This window comes from Macrobrachium nipponense, chromosome 16 (genome assembly GCF_015104395.2).
Source record: "Macrobrachium nipponense isolate FS-2020 chromosome 16, ASM1510439v2, whole genome shotgun sequence".
Lineage (NCBI taxonomy): Eukaryota > Metazoa > Arthropoda > Malacostraca > Decapoda > Palaemonidae > Macrobrachium > Macrobrachium nipponense.
This window is the reverse complement of record NC_087209.1, coordinates 14,092,810-14,109,500: the sequence shown is the minus strand read 5'-3', so window position 1 is coordinate 14,109,500 and position 16,691 is coordinate 14,092,810.

Here is a 16,691-nt window from a genome sequence, read left to right as displayed (position 1 = left end):
TTGGAAAGAAAGTTATCAGGTAAACAAAAAGATCAAGAATACCAGACGGTTAATTGTCAAAAGGGTAAAAATTATAGAGATAATCCAGGATTATCGGATATCACACGGTCACAAACCTAAACATAGATTTAACCCTAACAGAAACTACAACGTATCCATATAGTACAAAACATGTAAAAACTGAATATATTAATTTTGTTGCTTATATTTATTTACAAGTTTGTTCCAGTTAATAAATTATCATGCGCCGAATGATTAAAAGTCAAGCCGTTTTCGTATTTCCAAATTCTCCGAATATATTAATCGGCATTCAGAATCTCTCTATAGTTACATTACGATACATATATTTCCTTGCAGTGATCAATATCTTTTTATCTTTTATAAGTTTTACGCCTTCAAACTAGATTGACCTACATTGCCATCGTGACCTTCACATTCCTTTTTTAGTTTTGTGACCTCGCTCTCCTTCAAGGCAGTGAATTAGCCCAACCTATTCCTGGATCCTTGTATTAAAGGGATGTCTTTTACCGCACATGATTTCAGTTCACTTCAATTCGCGAAGGTCACGTCAATATTTCTCCTCTCCTCTTCTAAATTCCCCCACTGCTTTCCCACTCAACTCCAGGGAAGGTAGAGCAGCTCTCTTTTGAAAGCAATTTACAATAGACGATGATGGACATTCTGAGCCACTTGTGCCGAGAGGTCCATCTGACGAAACAAGGTACTACCAGATTCTACATAAAATCTTTTACGATTATGACCAATCTGCTGTTTCAGAGCGTAACGGGATCATAATTACTGTTCTTACAAAACTATTCTTTTGTTACAGATGGAGTTTTGCGTTCAATAAAGCCTAAAGCTAGGCCTAGTTTAGGTCATTACAAGGGGAATTACCCACAGTTTGTTTGTCCGACATCTTTTCGCAAAAAGTTCGCCGGAACATGAAAAAAAAAACTTGAATTTTGCGAATTCCATTTAGTATATCGCTTCAGGTCGTTCAATTTCCGGTAATTCAATTCTCCGTTAATTAGTCAGGAAATAGTGTCATTACGTTTTCTATTTTCTAATACTGGCTTTCAACTGGACGAAAATTTCTAATAACCTAAATGATTAATATAGCTAACCAACTGTTCGGAACACTTCATACTATGTCACTAAATAAAATGTAAAAGGAAACACACGCAAAGTAACAACAATGGAATACTGTGATTCGTCATTGCATTCCGCACAATTTATCTTTGGAGAAAATTCACTCTGTTCCATTTTCTGTACCTAGAGTTTATTCCCTCTCTCACCCCCCCCCCACCCCCTTCACCCACCTAGTTGCACTATTATTATTATTATTATTATTATTATTATTATTATTATTATTATTATTATTATTATTATTATTATTATTATTATATGAAAATAATCATTCCTCTTCGGAGTAAGGCTTAGGGGTGCATCTGGAACTTAATCGGACCAACATTGGAATCAAATCCTCTTACGAGATTTATCTTGATCCGGCATCGCCGGAGATTTGCGAAATTAAAGAAACCTGATAAGTGTCAGGGGAGGAGGGGGATGAACCTTTGCAACCAGGGAAAACCAAAGGTGGGCCGAATAAAGACTGTTTCGACCAGCGAGCCAAATCCATAGGAATACGTGCGAAATGTACCCATACTGGGTCTTTTGAGAGTTTTGGCAGCGCGTGCTGGAATGTCATAAACAAAATTAATGAATGATCCCACAAGGCGTTATTACAGTTCGTGGTGTCCACAACAGGGCTGAATGGGTCTTACCGTCCCTTTTCAATTGCATGAAATTAAGTATATCTTAGTTTAACCAGACCACTGAGCTGATTAACAGCTCTCCTAGGGCTGGCCAGAAGGATTAGATATTTCTACGTGGCTATGAACCAATTGGTTACCTAGAAATGGGACCTACAGCTTATTGTGGGATCCGAACCTCATCATATCGAGAAATTAATTTCTAATCACCAAAAACAAATTCCTCTGATTCCCCGTTGGCAGAGCAGGGGATCGAACTCGGGACTACCGAATCGGTAAGCGAACACGTAAACCACTCGTCCAACGAGGAACTGTTATTGCATAAAAATATATGAAAAAGTACCAATTTGGCCAGAATATTAAAAAAAAAAATAAAGATTAAAAAAAGTCTAGGAAATCTACCTACGTACCCTCCGCCTCATTCCGAAGAAGAATGAGTGTATTTTCAACGTATCTGTGACTATATATAACTCAATACCCACATATAACTTCACTTATCTTCCTCTCGATGGACAGTGATCCTCATTTTTCCCGTTGAACGTCACTTTGAATTGTATGACTGAGTTTACAGCAAAGACTGCAAACGGGAAAAAAAAAAAAAAAAACAGTCCGTACAACGAATCAAAAGATAAAAGAAAATAAAAAGACGAAGGAGAGAGAGAGAGAGAGAAGAGAGAGAGAGACGAGAGAGAGAGATGAGGAGAGAGGGAAGAGAGAGAGAGCTTCTCAACGACCTCTAATAGGGGGAAACGAGGGAGTAATTCTATACACTTAACTCATAATGGACTAATTACCTGGCGGTCAACGAAAACTAATAAATTAGTATTAAAATTTCTGGGGCTCCTTCCGTCTAGAAACTGATTTTGCTCGCATTTTGGCATGATGCGGGTATCATTATCGACGTGGTTTTAGTAACTATTTTTAGTTCGATTAAGAACGGCAGTTGAGCCATTATTCAAAATAAAGTAATTACACATCTCGGAGGTTAATCTAATATCTTTTCAGTTTAATGAATAGTCTTCAGGATAATGAAAACAAATGATTTTGAAAAGTTATTAGAGAATGAAAGAAACCCAAAGCAATGGGATTTCTTGGTCAATGAACGTCGACTTTTAATCAGAGATCTTGGTATTTTAAGGACATTTCTCTTCAATATTCATTCGTATTAGCAATGAACGTTTAACCAAAAGTCATTTCAAGTACTGCTCGTCTTGAAACAATAAAATGAGATAAAAAAAATTGGACCAATCCTGCTGGAAAACTAATTAAAAAAATGAACGATTTTATTACAGGTTTTGATGGCATTTACAAAATCAAAATGGGACATAAAAAATTACTAATATCAACAACACCTTCAAGTGTTCGCGCATAGGAACATGCAAGGAAAAAGTGAAGAAGTAAATCTACCTAGCCGCCCCCGCCCCCCCCAAATGTTGGGGGCAAGGGGGCACTCCAAAGAAAGCACATTATTTTAAGTGTCTCGGAAATATTCCTAGAAGAGAGAGTTAACAACAAAGCAGACGATAATCTGAATTATTAAAAACATTAAAGAATTTCATAGCTTTGAGGTGAAGCGATTATAAATGCATTAACCCACTCGATCGACGCATTACAGACTTAGGCACAGGTCATTAATGCAGGGACTTCTGTTCAAGAACAACCACTTTCAGGAAACATTCATATTTACATCGCTCGTATATTTAATTCTTACTGTGAAAAACAATGGCAAAATTGCAAAGGAACCCTGAACACTATTCGTCTGCCCATGGAAAATAGTATATATATATATATATATATATATATATATATATATTATATATATATATATATATGTATATATGTATGGATATATATATATATATATATATATATATACATATATATATATATATATAATTATATATATATATATACATATATATATATACATACTCATTTATCTGCAGTTATTTTAGCAGTGCAGTCGTACAAAGAGCCTCTGCTTGCCCCATTCCACGATACCCACAAAACTTTAAGAACAAGATACCAATGCTCTTTTAAGGATCCTCACATTTCCCAAAAGAAAAATTAGAAATGCGAGGGGACGGGCGGTGGGGGGGCGGTTGGAGGTAAAATCCTCAATATAATGAACAAACAGTATAAAACAGGAAAACATAAGCGAGGGGTACAAGAGGATTTAGAATGACATAAGGATATAAGGGCGGGGGGTTATGTATGCCTTGGGAAAGGAATTGTTTAATAAAGGTAAAAGGATAAAGAGCAAAAAGGATGAAAACAAGATTGATCGTGATTGAATCGTACAACTGTCGTCGACATGTTTCAAAATGATGAAGTTTATTCAGTTGCAGTTTCTCTTTCCTTGGCTGTAGCCTTCCCGATTTTTTTTTTTTTTTTCGTTTTTTTTTATCTCCTATTTGTTCCTTTTTACTTTGTATTCTTACTGTTTTTTTCCCTCCTGTATTCTACAGTACTGTGTATTTTACTATCTTTGAGACTAACGTTCCGCAGGATCCTTTATTAAGATGTGAAGAGTTCCATTTTCGAGCCTACGGCTTCTCAGGACCTTCCATTAATCTCAATGAAAAATCGAGATTCGGTTATAAAATACCAAAATGAAGGGTTGATAGCGTCCCCCGCCCCCGCACCCGCCCTCCATCCTCAATTCACCAGCAACACCGACCTATGCAAAACCTTGATCTAAGATTAAAGTTTGTTGAATAGCCCAATACAATCTCCTGTCTATATCCATTAACGGCACTGAAAATAAAGTTCTCGTTCCCTTAATTACTGTGAATTCCGAAGAAAATAAAAAGATTGTCCTCTATTAATAAAAATAAAACTAAGAGGCTGTCATCTATTTTTGTGTATAATTTCTCTCAGAATGTTGGGTTTATCCCAAGATTGACGTTCGAAAAACATTCTTCCAATTTCCTCGTCGAACCCAAACACGGGGACCAGATGCTGCTGTCAAAAGTCGCAAGATTCGTCCCATAAATATGTATGCATTGCCTTCACCGCCCCTGTCGGATGGAACGTTTTGCCTGTCTGCCTCCTCAGAGAGAGAGAGAGAGAGAGAGAGAGAGAGAGAGAGAGAGAGAGAGAGAGAGGCAAGCCATTAAAACAAAATGAAAGGTAATTGCGTTGAAAGAAAAAATTTTAATAAAGCTATGGAATATGAAAGAGAGAGAGAGAGAGAGAGAGAGAGAGAGAGAGAGAGAGAGAGAGAGAGAGAGGCAAGCCATTAAAACAGAATGTAAGGCAATTGCGTTGAAAGGAAAAATTGAATAAAGCTATGGAATATGAAGAGAGAGAGAGAGAGAGAGAGAGAGAGAGAGAGAGTCGACTCCCTTCCTCCACACTCAACGGCCAACAATAGCAAGCCAGTAAAACAAAATGAGAGATAATTGTTGATAGAAAAATTCTGAATACAGCCTTGGAATATGAGACAGCGACGCAGATGGTTAAATAACTTGTATTATTAAGGATATGTAAAGTTGCATGGAGACGAATTTACTATATTAAGGAAACGAAGTCAAAAATGAAAACGATTGTTGATAGAAAAATTGTTGCGAAAGGACATGGACAACGAAAAAACTTCACAAAAATGAGTTACAAGCAATATTTCCTGTAATCTTATATGAATTAAAATAGGAAAAATAGATTATTATTTAAAAATCAGGTTTCTAGTAGGATGAACCAAACCATATAGTCCTGTATCTTCCAAAAGCCTAAAGGATCTGTTCTTGACAATAAAAACCAAGTAAAAAATATGCCCAAGTTTCTTTGGCTCAATAGAGTTTTCTACACAGCGTATAATGCTGTATGAAACTCTCAGCCACGGCCCGGTGGTGGCCTGTGTTCTTGACAACTATAGTGGTGGCAGACGCACAATCAAGGCTAACTTTAACCTTAAATGAAATAAAAGCCATTGAGGCTAGATTAAGATCTGTGGGCGGATAAAAAAAGTGCGGACGGACAGAAAAGCCATCTCAATAGTTTTCTTTTACAAAAAACTAAAAAGGGGAAATGTAAAAGGCTTGACAGCCCGCTGGGGAGAAACCGATCGAAATAGAAGGGAAGTACCGACTGCGCAGGAGGGGAAGCTGCAACGAATTCTTTGTACCACAAACAATACGCATCTTATGCAACGCTTAAGGGATGATGACTTTGATTCTGTTAAAAAGTTAAATGTCACGAAGGGCCCAAAACATTTATACGAACACACTAGGGGGGACTTTGACCACAGATAAAATATCATGACATAGATTTTCTGTCCGTCTGCCTCTCCCCTACACAACTTTTACGTCCTTTCTTCCCTCATAGAACTTCTACCCTTTTATAGATTCCCGCGAGTTTCTAAGAAATCTTTTCAGTCGCCTTAATGTCTTTCGAGGTAAACAAACTTTTCCTTACTTGTAGACTTTCCAAGATTGATAGCAGTTTCCCCCCAACACGATTCCGGGGACAAAAGTTACAAGTAAACAAAGGAAATCTCTTTCGGCTGAAAAACCGACGGTCTCGATTTTCCCTCAAGTTTTACGTCGCAAAAACATGTCCAGACACACACGCGCGCGCACACACACACTTACACACACGTACATACACACGCAGATGCCTTTACGATTCAGTAACAGGTTGTATACAGTACAAATGTATATAATAAAACCAAAGTGCGATCATTATCAATATGACTTGCCAGGATGCATAAGATGAGATAATGCTTGGCTGATATTAACCAAGAGAGAAGAGAGAGAGAGAGAGAGAGAGAGAGAGAGAGAGAGAGAGAGAGAAAGTAATTATCATAAACATGAATATCGGCGTGTTAAAATATAGATATTTATCAAACGAAACAAAAAATACGGTGGAAGATATCACGAGAAAATCAATAGAATCTTGTACCAAAGGAGAGAGATGAGAGATAGAGAGAGTAGAGAGAGAGAGGAGAGATCGTAAAAAGAAGACCTGTGTATCCTTAAAGTACTGTAATCTCAACTCGAATGGAAGATTCACAAAGCAAAGACGGAACAGATCAAAATTGAAAAATATAATAGTCCTAGATGATTTGCATAGTTTCAAGAAGATTTTTGAAGATGTAATACTGGAATGACAACTGATGTTAAAAGACAGAAAAGACGTGACAAAGAAATGTAACAGGTTTTGGTGAGTGTGTACAACTTGAAACGTAACTCGGACATGTAAAATGTACGACTAGTTTTCTAAGGCTTTAACACTGCACCTACATCAAATGCTATTTTTCTACTCTATCTATATAGATATTAAACAGACATGAACATAAAATGCACATTTGTCCTCAGGCCATATTGACAACAAACCAGTCACTCTCCCGACGACATATTACCAAATGACCACTTGAGACCTCTCAACAACTTATCTTCTATACCATACATCCATCAACCTCTCTAATGTTATCATCATGAACTTTAAAAAAAATCAGTGTATGCCACATCCTGCTTTTTTATTCGTCTTTCACCTTCTTGTAAACGTTTCATAACAACCACCTGAAACACACAACCTCTTCCTACAATTTTCCTCCGTCCGCCTGACCTCTCACTCAAGAGATTTCTTTTTCGTCTGTTTCCCAAAGAAAAATGTCTTTATTTTAATAAGAGTTCGCCTCTAAATTTGTGATAATCTTGTAAAGCTTTCCAGATTTCCCAAATGCAATGTCTACCTCTCTCACCCTTTAACATAAATGTCCTTAAACCAAACACAAATATATATATATATATATATATATATATAATATATATATATATATATATATACAAATATATATATATATATATATATATTATATATATATATATATATATGTATATATATATATATATATATTATATATATATATATATAGATATATATATATATCTATATATATATATATATATATATACTTTTAGGGCATAGTTTTTTCTCTAATACAATTTTCGTTAAAAGCAATTGCTTTAGTGGCTTCAATCAAGTCAAGTCTTGCAGGTATCTTCATACCGACCGAAGTTTTTCCGATTCTCGTTCGTCAATTTCGGTGAAATATACGCAGACTTCCTTCTTCCATTTATTGAATTTTGTCACGACAGCTGTTTCGCCTTATGGCATTATCAAGCGACTACTGACTTACAATCTGACCTTTCGGCCTATTTATCTCATCGTGTGGGAGGTATGACCTCGAGGTATGGGTACTGGTTAGTCTAGGGATTAACAGCTTAAGGGCGTTGTTTTAGTTACAAAGAATATAAGGACATATGTACTGCGACAATAAGAGTGAAAGTTTAAACAGTGGTTAAATAAATATTCAAAATACAATGCCATGTGCTAGAGTTTCCTTAAATGTATGTTTTAAAATTTAATATGTTACATGTTGGTTTTAGATAAAAATTACAAAATTACATACAGGAATGAAAATGAATATAGAAATCTAAATATACGGGAGTACAAATATATGTATATATTTTATAGCATGCATAAAGGTACAAGAGATATTTCTGTTTATACATAAATGTGTATGATTTAAATTTGAGTGTGTGTGTGTGTGTATGTCCAAATGGTCTACGTTGGTTAACGGTTGCTGATTCGTGCTTGGGCGGGTCTCAGCGACCTGAGTAAGGATGTTACTTGACTTTCGCTGACGCTGGGTCTTCTCATGCCTTCCAAGGGGCGCGATGTTCTCGGTGGATTGGGGCGCGCTGTCTGGTCCCTGTTGGCTTGGGTATTCCTTCTCCTGCTGGAGGGGAGTAGTATGGTCCGATTCTTGTTGGACGTTCAAGGTCGGCTTCTGAATAGCGATGCTCACCACTGCTTCCGTTATTAAAGAGGCTCCCGTAAGTTTGTCTTTCTCTGTGTACGACCTGGGTGCCTTCTATGAGCTCTTGTAGAGATGGCTTCCTGTCGTGAACATCTATGTAATGTTGATGGATGGCCCCTTGATTTCTATGAGCCAGCAGACGTCTCCGAAGTGTCGTTGTAGTGTGCCCGATGTAGTTTTGGCTGTAGGTTTACACACCTCCTCTGGACAAGTAAATTTGTAAACTACATTCGTGCACATCTCCTTCGGTCCCCCCGGAGCGGTGCTGTTTCTTCATTATTAAGGCTGCTACAAGGTTGGGCTTACTATATATTCCTGAGGCTTATTTTATGGTAAGGGGCTTTGGGGTTACGCCTCTGTTTATTATCCCGCGTAGTGTGCAGCAATCCTCCTTGTATGCAGACCCATAATGTACACGATGGTAAATAATCAAGTTTTCCTCGTTTTTTCGCCATGGTGTTGGGTTGGTAAAATTCGTCCATTTTCTTTTTTATTGCTGCTTCGATAATTTGATCTGCATACCCGTTGTTTGTCAGCAGTTGGCGAATTCGGTTCGAGTTGCGTATGTATATCTTTCCATGATGAGCTGTGTGTGAAGGTTCTGTTGACATACGCACTCACGACAGACTTTTTATATGCGTCCGGGCACTCCCCGCGTGCGTTCAAGCAACGCCCAGCGTTCGTTGCTTTCGTATAAACGGTCGTCTTAAACTGTCCTCTTGTTGTTTTACCAGGACATCAAGAAAATGGCAAGTCTTCTGCTGGCTGTGCTCTGTGGTGAAGTTGAGCACTGAGTTTCTTTTTTTTTTTTTTTTTTTTTTTTTTTTTTTTTTTTTTTTTTTTTTCTTTTCAGAGCATCTGCTAGTTTTTTGGTATCTTCAGGCTCTTTTATTGTGACGATATATCGTCGATGTACCGCCCATAAATCCTAGGTTTTAGATGTTCTCTAAAGGTCCTTTCTTCGACGGTGGCCATGTACAATATTTGCAAAGAGGACCCCTAGTGGGGAATTCCCATGGCGACTCCGTCTACTTGTCGAAAATAATTCCCCCTGATGAGAGAGGAAAGGGGCTTCTGTAGTGCTAGCTTTCAGCATCTCTCGGAGGACATCTTCGGAAATGGGCAGCGGGTTCTTCTCGGACCTGTATACACGATCAAGAATGATGCTCTGAAAAGAAACTCAGTGCTCAACTTCACCACAGAGCACAGCCAGCAGAAGACTTTGCCATTTCTTGATGTCCTGGTAAAAACAACAAGAAGGACAGTTTAAGACGACCGTTATACGAAAGCAACGAACGCTGGGCGTTGCTTGAACGCACGCGGGGAGTGCCCGGACGCATATAAAAGTCTGTCGTGAGTGCGTATGTCAACAGAACCTTCACACACAGCTCATCATGGAAAGATATACATAACGAACTCGACCGAATTCGCCAACTGCTGACAAACAACGGGTATGCAGATCAAATTATCGAAGCAGCAAATAAAAAAGAAAATGGACGAATTTTACCAACCCAACACCATGGCGAAAAACGAGGAAAACTTGATTATTTACCATCGTGAAAACATTATGGGTCTGCATACAAGGAGGATTGCTGCACACTACGCGGGATAATAAACAGAGGCGTAACCCCAAAAGCCCCTTACCATAAAATAAGCCTCAGGATATATAGTAAGCCCAACCTTGTAGCAGCCTTAATAATGAAGAACAGCACCGCTCCGGGGGGACCGAAGGAGATGTGCACGAATGTAGTTTTATCAAATTTACTTGTCCAGAGGAGGTGTGTAAACCTCACAGCCAAAACTACATCGGGCACACTACAACGACACTTCGGAGACGTCTGCTGGCTCATAGAAATCAAGGGGCCATCCATCAAACATTACATAGATGTTCACGACAGGAAGCCATCTCTACAAGAGCTCATAGAAGGCACCCAGGTCGTACACAGAGAAGACAACTACGGTCGCCTCTTAATAACGGAAGCAGTGAGCATCGCTATTCAGAAGCCGACCTTGAACGTCCAACAAGAATCGGACCATATACTCCCCTCCAGCAGGAGAAGGAATACCCAAGCCAACAGGGACCAGACAGCGCGCCCAATCCACCGAGAACATCGCGCCCCTTGGAAGGCATGAGAAGACCCAGCGTCAGCGAAAGTCAAGTAACATCCTTACTCAGGTCGCTGAGACCCCGCCGAACACGAATCAGCAACCGTTAACCAACGTAGACCATTTTGGACATACACACACACACACACACACTCAAATTTTAAATCATACACATTTATGTATAAACAGAAATTATCTCTTGTACCTTTATGCATGCTATAAAATATACATATATTTGTACTCCCGTATTTAGATTTCTATATTCATTTTCATTCCTGTATGTAATTTTGTAATTTTTGATCTAAAACCAACATGTAACATTTAATTTTAAATTTTAACATACATTTAAGGTAAAATGGAAACTTAGCACCATGGCATTGCATTGTATTTTGAATATTTATTTAACCACTGTTTAAACTTTCACTCTTATTGTCGCAGTACATATGTCCTTTATATTCTTGTAACTAAAAACAACGCCCTTAAGCTGTTAATCCCTAGACTAACCAGTACCCATACCTCGAGGTCATACCTCCCACACGATGAGATAAATAGGCCGAAAGGTCAGATTGTAAGTCAGTAGTCGCTTGATAATGCCATAAGGCGAAACAGCTGTCGTGACAAAAATTCAATAAATGGAAGAAGGAAGTCTGCGTATATTTCACCAGAAATTGACGAACGCGAATCGGAAAAAACTTCGTCGGTATGAATGATACCTGCAAGAAACTTATTGATGCCACTAAAGCAATTGCTTTTAACGAAAATATATATATATATATATATATATAGATATATATATATATATAGTATAATATATATATATATATAATATATATATATAAAAAGGTTTTTTAAATTTTTTGCTCGCTTTTTCATTTTTCCTTCGTGGAAAAAAACCTTTATTTGATACATAGCATCACGTTTATATACTTCGTGATCAAGTTATTCATATATATGTATATATATATATATATAAATATATATATATATATATATATATATATATATATATATATAACTATATATATATAATATATATATATTAATACATACTATATATATAGATATATATATATATGTGTGTGTGTGTGTGTGTGTGTGTGTGTGTGTGTGATATACATATATATATATATATATATATATATATATATATACATATATATATATTGCTTAACCATAAATAGGTTTAAGTTCTCCCAAAACCTCCCTCTGCAACTTTTCTGGATCTCAGCGACAAACTTCAGTCCAGGCAGCAAACTTCCATTATTGTTGTTTACAATAATGGAATAATGCAAGAACTGGAAGATCAATGAGCAGGGTAGAAGGGTTGGGCTAGATTTGGGGTAGATTGAATGGCCATGTCGGAAGTGAAAATGAGGCGATTGGGCGGGTGCATGGGGGCCATGGAATTGGGGAGAGAAACCCAGAAGGAGAGAGTGTAGTGGACTTTGCTGTGTCATTCGACATGGCAATAGTAAACACATTTTTTGAGAAGAAAAGGGAACACCTAATAACATAGGAGTGGGGGAAGATTCTCCCAGATAGACTATTTCTTGTATAAAAGGATAAATCGGGTGGAGGTCAAGAACTGCAAAGTTATTCCAGGCGACATGTAGCCCCCCAACACAGGCTGCTATGTATGGACTTGAAGTTGAAAAGGGAAAGAAAAACAAAGCTAAAGGGATAAGGAAAATTAAATGGTACGAATTACAGAAGGAAGGGGATAAGAAGAGAGAGTTTAAGAGGAGGGTTTTGGAGGATATTGATATAGGGATTGAAGATGTTCAAGAATGGTGGGCACGAAATGCAGCAGTAATAAGAAGGCATGGAAAGGAGCTGCTAGGAGAGACATCTGGTATCATATGGGAAGAAAAGGATAGTTGGTGGTGGGATGAAGACATTGAGAAAGTAGTAAAAGATAAGAAGGAGGCAAAGAAAAGATGGGAAGAGTCACAGTCAGTGGAAGACAGAAATAGGTACAGAGAGAAAAACAAGGTGGTGAAAAAGGTGGTAGCCCAAGCTAAAGCAAAGTCGTATGATGATGTGTATAAATGAGCTGGGGACAAAGGAAGGATTAAAGAAGATGATGAAGCTATCAAAGGCTTAGAAATAAGAGCAACCAAAGATATAAACACACATCAAACAAATAAAGAATCAAGAGGGTGTAGTGCTTAGAAAGGAGGAAGACATTGTGAAGAGATGGAAAGAATATTTCGAACAGTTGTTAAATGAAGAAAATAATAGACTAATAAGAGAGGATGGGCAAGTGAACATTGGCATGGTAACTGAGGTTTTCTAGGCAAGAGGTACTAAATGCACTGAAGAAGATGAAGAAGGGCGGGGAAGGCAACCGGACCAGACATGATCCCGGTGGAGGCATGGAAAAGCATTAGGAGATGAAGGAGTGGATATACTGTACGATCTTATGATAAAGATCCTTGAACAGGAAAAGATACCAAATGAGTGGCGTGGGAGTATATTGATCCCAATTTTTAAAGGGAAAGGCGATGTCCAGAGTGTGGTAATTATAGGGGCATTAAATTGATGTCCCACACTTTGAAGATACTGGAAAGGATGATAGATGCTAGACTGAGAGAAGAAGTACAAATAGGTAAAGAGCAGATGGGATTTATGAAGGGAAGGGGAACAACAGATGGTATATTTTTGTCTGAGGCAAATAATGGAGAAAATTCGGGGAAAGGACAAAGGGACCTACATATGGTATTCATTGACCTTGAAAAGGCTTATGACAGAGTCCCGAGACAAGAGGTATGGAGGAGCCTGAGGGAGAAGATGGTGCCAGAGAAGGTATGTGCGATTGATACAAGAGATGTACCGAATGTATTTACCAGAGTGAGGACAGTGTTGGGGAGACGAAGGTTTTGAGGTGAGAGTAGGATTACACCAGGGGTCGGCTCTGAGCCCATTTATCTTTAACATAGTGATGGATGTTATAATAGAGGAAGTAAGGGAGACAGTACCATGGAACATATTGTATGCGGATGATATTGTTCTGTGTGCAGAGAGCAGGGAAGATCTGGAAGTGAAATTGGAAAGATGGAGACAAGTACTGGAGGACAGAGGAATGAGAATAAGTAGATCCAAGACAGAATATATGTGTACCACCACTGAGGGGGATGATAAAGAAAGTATTCAGCTTGGTGGAGAGCAAATAAGGAGAGTTGATAGTTTAAGTATTTGGATCTTTTGTTAACGCTGGAGGAAGTATGGAAGAAGAAGTAAAACATCGGGTACAGGCAGGCTGGAACAACTGGAGAGCGGGGCCTCGGGAGTTCTTTGTGACAAAAAGAGTGCCGCTTAGGTTAAAAGGAAAATTTCACAAGACGGTGGTAAGAACAGCAATGCTGTATGGTACGGAAACAGCAAGCATGAGAAAAGCAGAGCAGAAGAAGATGGATGTGGCAGAAATGAGAATGCTTAGGTGGATGTCTGGGGTAACAAGAGTGGATAGGATCCAGAATGACTACATAAGGGGGTCAACTAAGGTGGTGGAAGTATCAAGAAAGTGCAGGAGGGGAGGCTGAGATGGTATGGACACCTGTTGAGGAGAGATGAGGACCACGCTGGAGACATACTATAGGAGTGGAGGTGCAAGGAAGAAGAAAGAGAGGGAGACCAAGAAAGAGATGGAAGGACTGTGTGAGAGGAGATTTACATGAGAAGGGAATTGATGAGGCAGAAGCGCAAGATAGAAATAGATGGAAACGGCTCATCCGAAACGGCGACCCATATAAAAATGGGAAAAAGCTGGGAAGAAGAAGAAGACAAGACTTGAACGATAACAACCGGGCAACCCTCGACCTCTACTCTGCAAAATATTATGTCTAAAACACGATCCCAGACCTCGCCAAAGTGATGCAGAAAATCTGGAGGGGTAAAGTTCAACGCCTAAATGCAATAGTGGTGTAGTGACTTAAATGCAAAGGGAATATAGTAATTAACTGGGGTGTTATGTTTTGGGTAATTTAATACATTTAATTGAATTCAGTGACTGAACTGAAGTTGAAACAATGGGATGCATTTGATAGTTTGCTGAAATATATATGTATACAAGTAAATGGTACTTTTTGAGCACTCTGTTACATGAACGATGTCCTTGCTAAATGTGTCAGTATTTCAACAAAGTAAGTGATGATAGTACGTATTTATTAATATACACTTCAGTTGCTTGTGAGTTACAGGTGTATATACCTATACAAGCAAAGTTTGAAAAATAAACTATTCTATTCTAAATCCAAACAGGTAAAAACTTATTCGGTAACTACTTTCCTTGCTGTGTCCCTCAGGTTCATAACATTCCAACTAATAAAAAAAAGTGATAATATCTCTAATCTATTGTACTTTTTTGGATAAAAAAAATCACACTTCTCTCCAACCTCCCTCCCAGACCAAATGTTTTACCATGGTCTTTATAAACAGAGGTGAAGGGTGGGTGGGTGGGGTGGGGCGGGGGGGGGGGGGGGGAGGGGGGGGGGGGGTGTAGTGAGTGGATACTGCTGAGGTATAATCGCCAAAAGATTGAAACAGCAAAAATCTTAAGTCACTCTCAGAGGTAACAGCGATTACGAACGTTACATCCAAAATAACACTGAATGACTGAGACCAGAACGAATTACGGACGATAAAAAGAAATTAATCTAATCTAATTCTCAAAATGAAATCGGAATCAAGTCACAAAAATCTATCAATTACCTTCTGAAATACGGAAGAAAAACTCGGGTCGACCTGAACGCAATCATTTCTTACACAGGACACGTCACATGGCCGTCCTGGGCTGACCCTGGCAACAGCTGATCTCTCCCAAGATGCGGATATTCCTGGGGTCGAATTTCCACAGACGTATAATAATGAACCATAATTGGGACACTCCCCTCGGCCGTAAGGTCAGAGGACGCTAGCAACCACAGGCTGAAATCTTAGACGTTATAACAGCGATCTAGAAGAGCGATTTTTGGTTAAAACGGCGATAAGACTTTGAAGGCAAATCCATCAAACAGTTTCCGAAATGCTTTTCCATAATGGGACAAAGTTGTAATGACTTTTAACGAAGGTTGCTGAAGACCGCTCCGTTATCCATGTCGCCGTGTAGCAATCATACGTCTAGTTAGAAATCGTATGAAGTTTTTATATTTCTCTTTTATTTGTTAAGAAATGTTATTCTTTTTTAAATACAGATGCATTGGAAGAAAGTGGACAACTATTTATGTAATAAAGATTTGATTAGGGTTTTCAGTTTAAACGCCACAATCCGTTCAAGACCTTGCACAACGACAAGTTTCAGGTGTTGGTAATTAAAAAAAAAAAATACACACACCGAGGAATGACAACAAAACTTCCTTAATCTTTTAAAAAGCCATCATTCAAAAATTCTTACAACAGTCAGTCATTAAATTTAGTGAATAAGGCATTATGCATAATTGTAATGTACATTTACAAGCAGTTTTTTCTATAACCCGTCTCTATAGTAATAATAATGGTGTAACGATGGTAACGTAATGTCGACCAATACCAACGAAAGTATTATGCAGGAAAACAATCTTTACCTGATAATAAATCAAACTGAACAATATTTAGTAACCAATGTGATAAATTCCCAAAGCCTTCCAAAGCTTCGGTCATAAAAAAAAAAAAACTCATCAATAAAACATCTGTGGCAGATTCCCTTTCCAGCGCCTCTCCAGGGAGACCACACGGTTCCAACTGAGGTCAAAAACATCATAAGATATTTACACCACTTTTGCACCCCATCTGAGTAGCCTGATGTTTGGACCGACCGCTTCAGTATTTATGTATGTACTTCTTGTCTCTCGTATTCTGACAAAAACATACGTATTTTCCATCGATGAACCCCAATCAAGTTAGAGCAACAAACACCCTATACTAGATTTATTTCCATTTTTCCTTGCTAGTAAACCAAACCTCTCTCTCTCTCTCTCTCTCTCTCTCTCTCTCTCTCTCTCTTTAATTTTGTG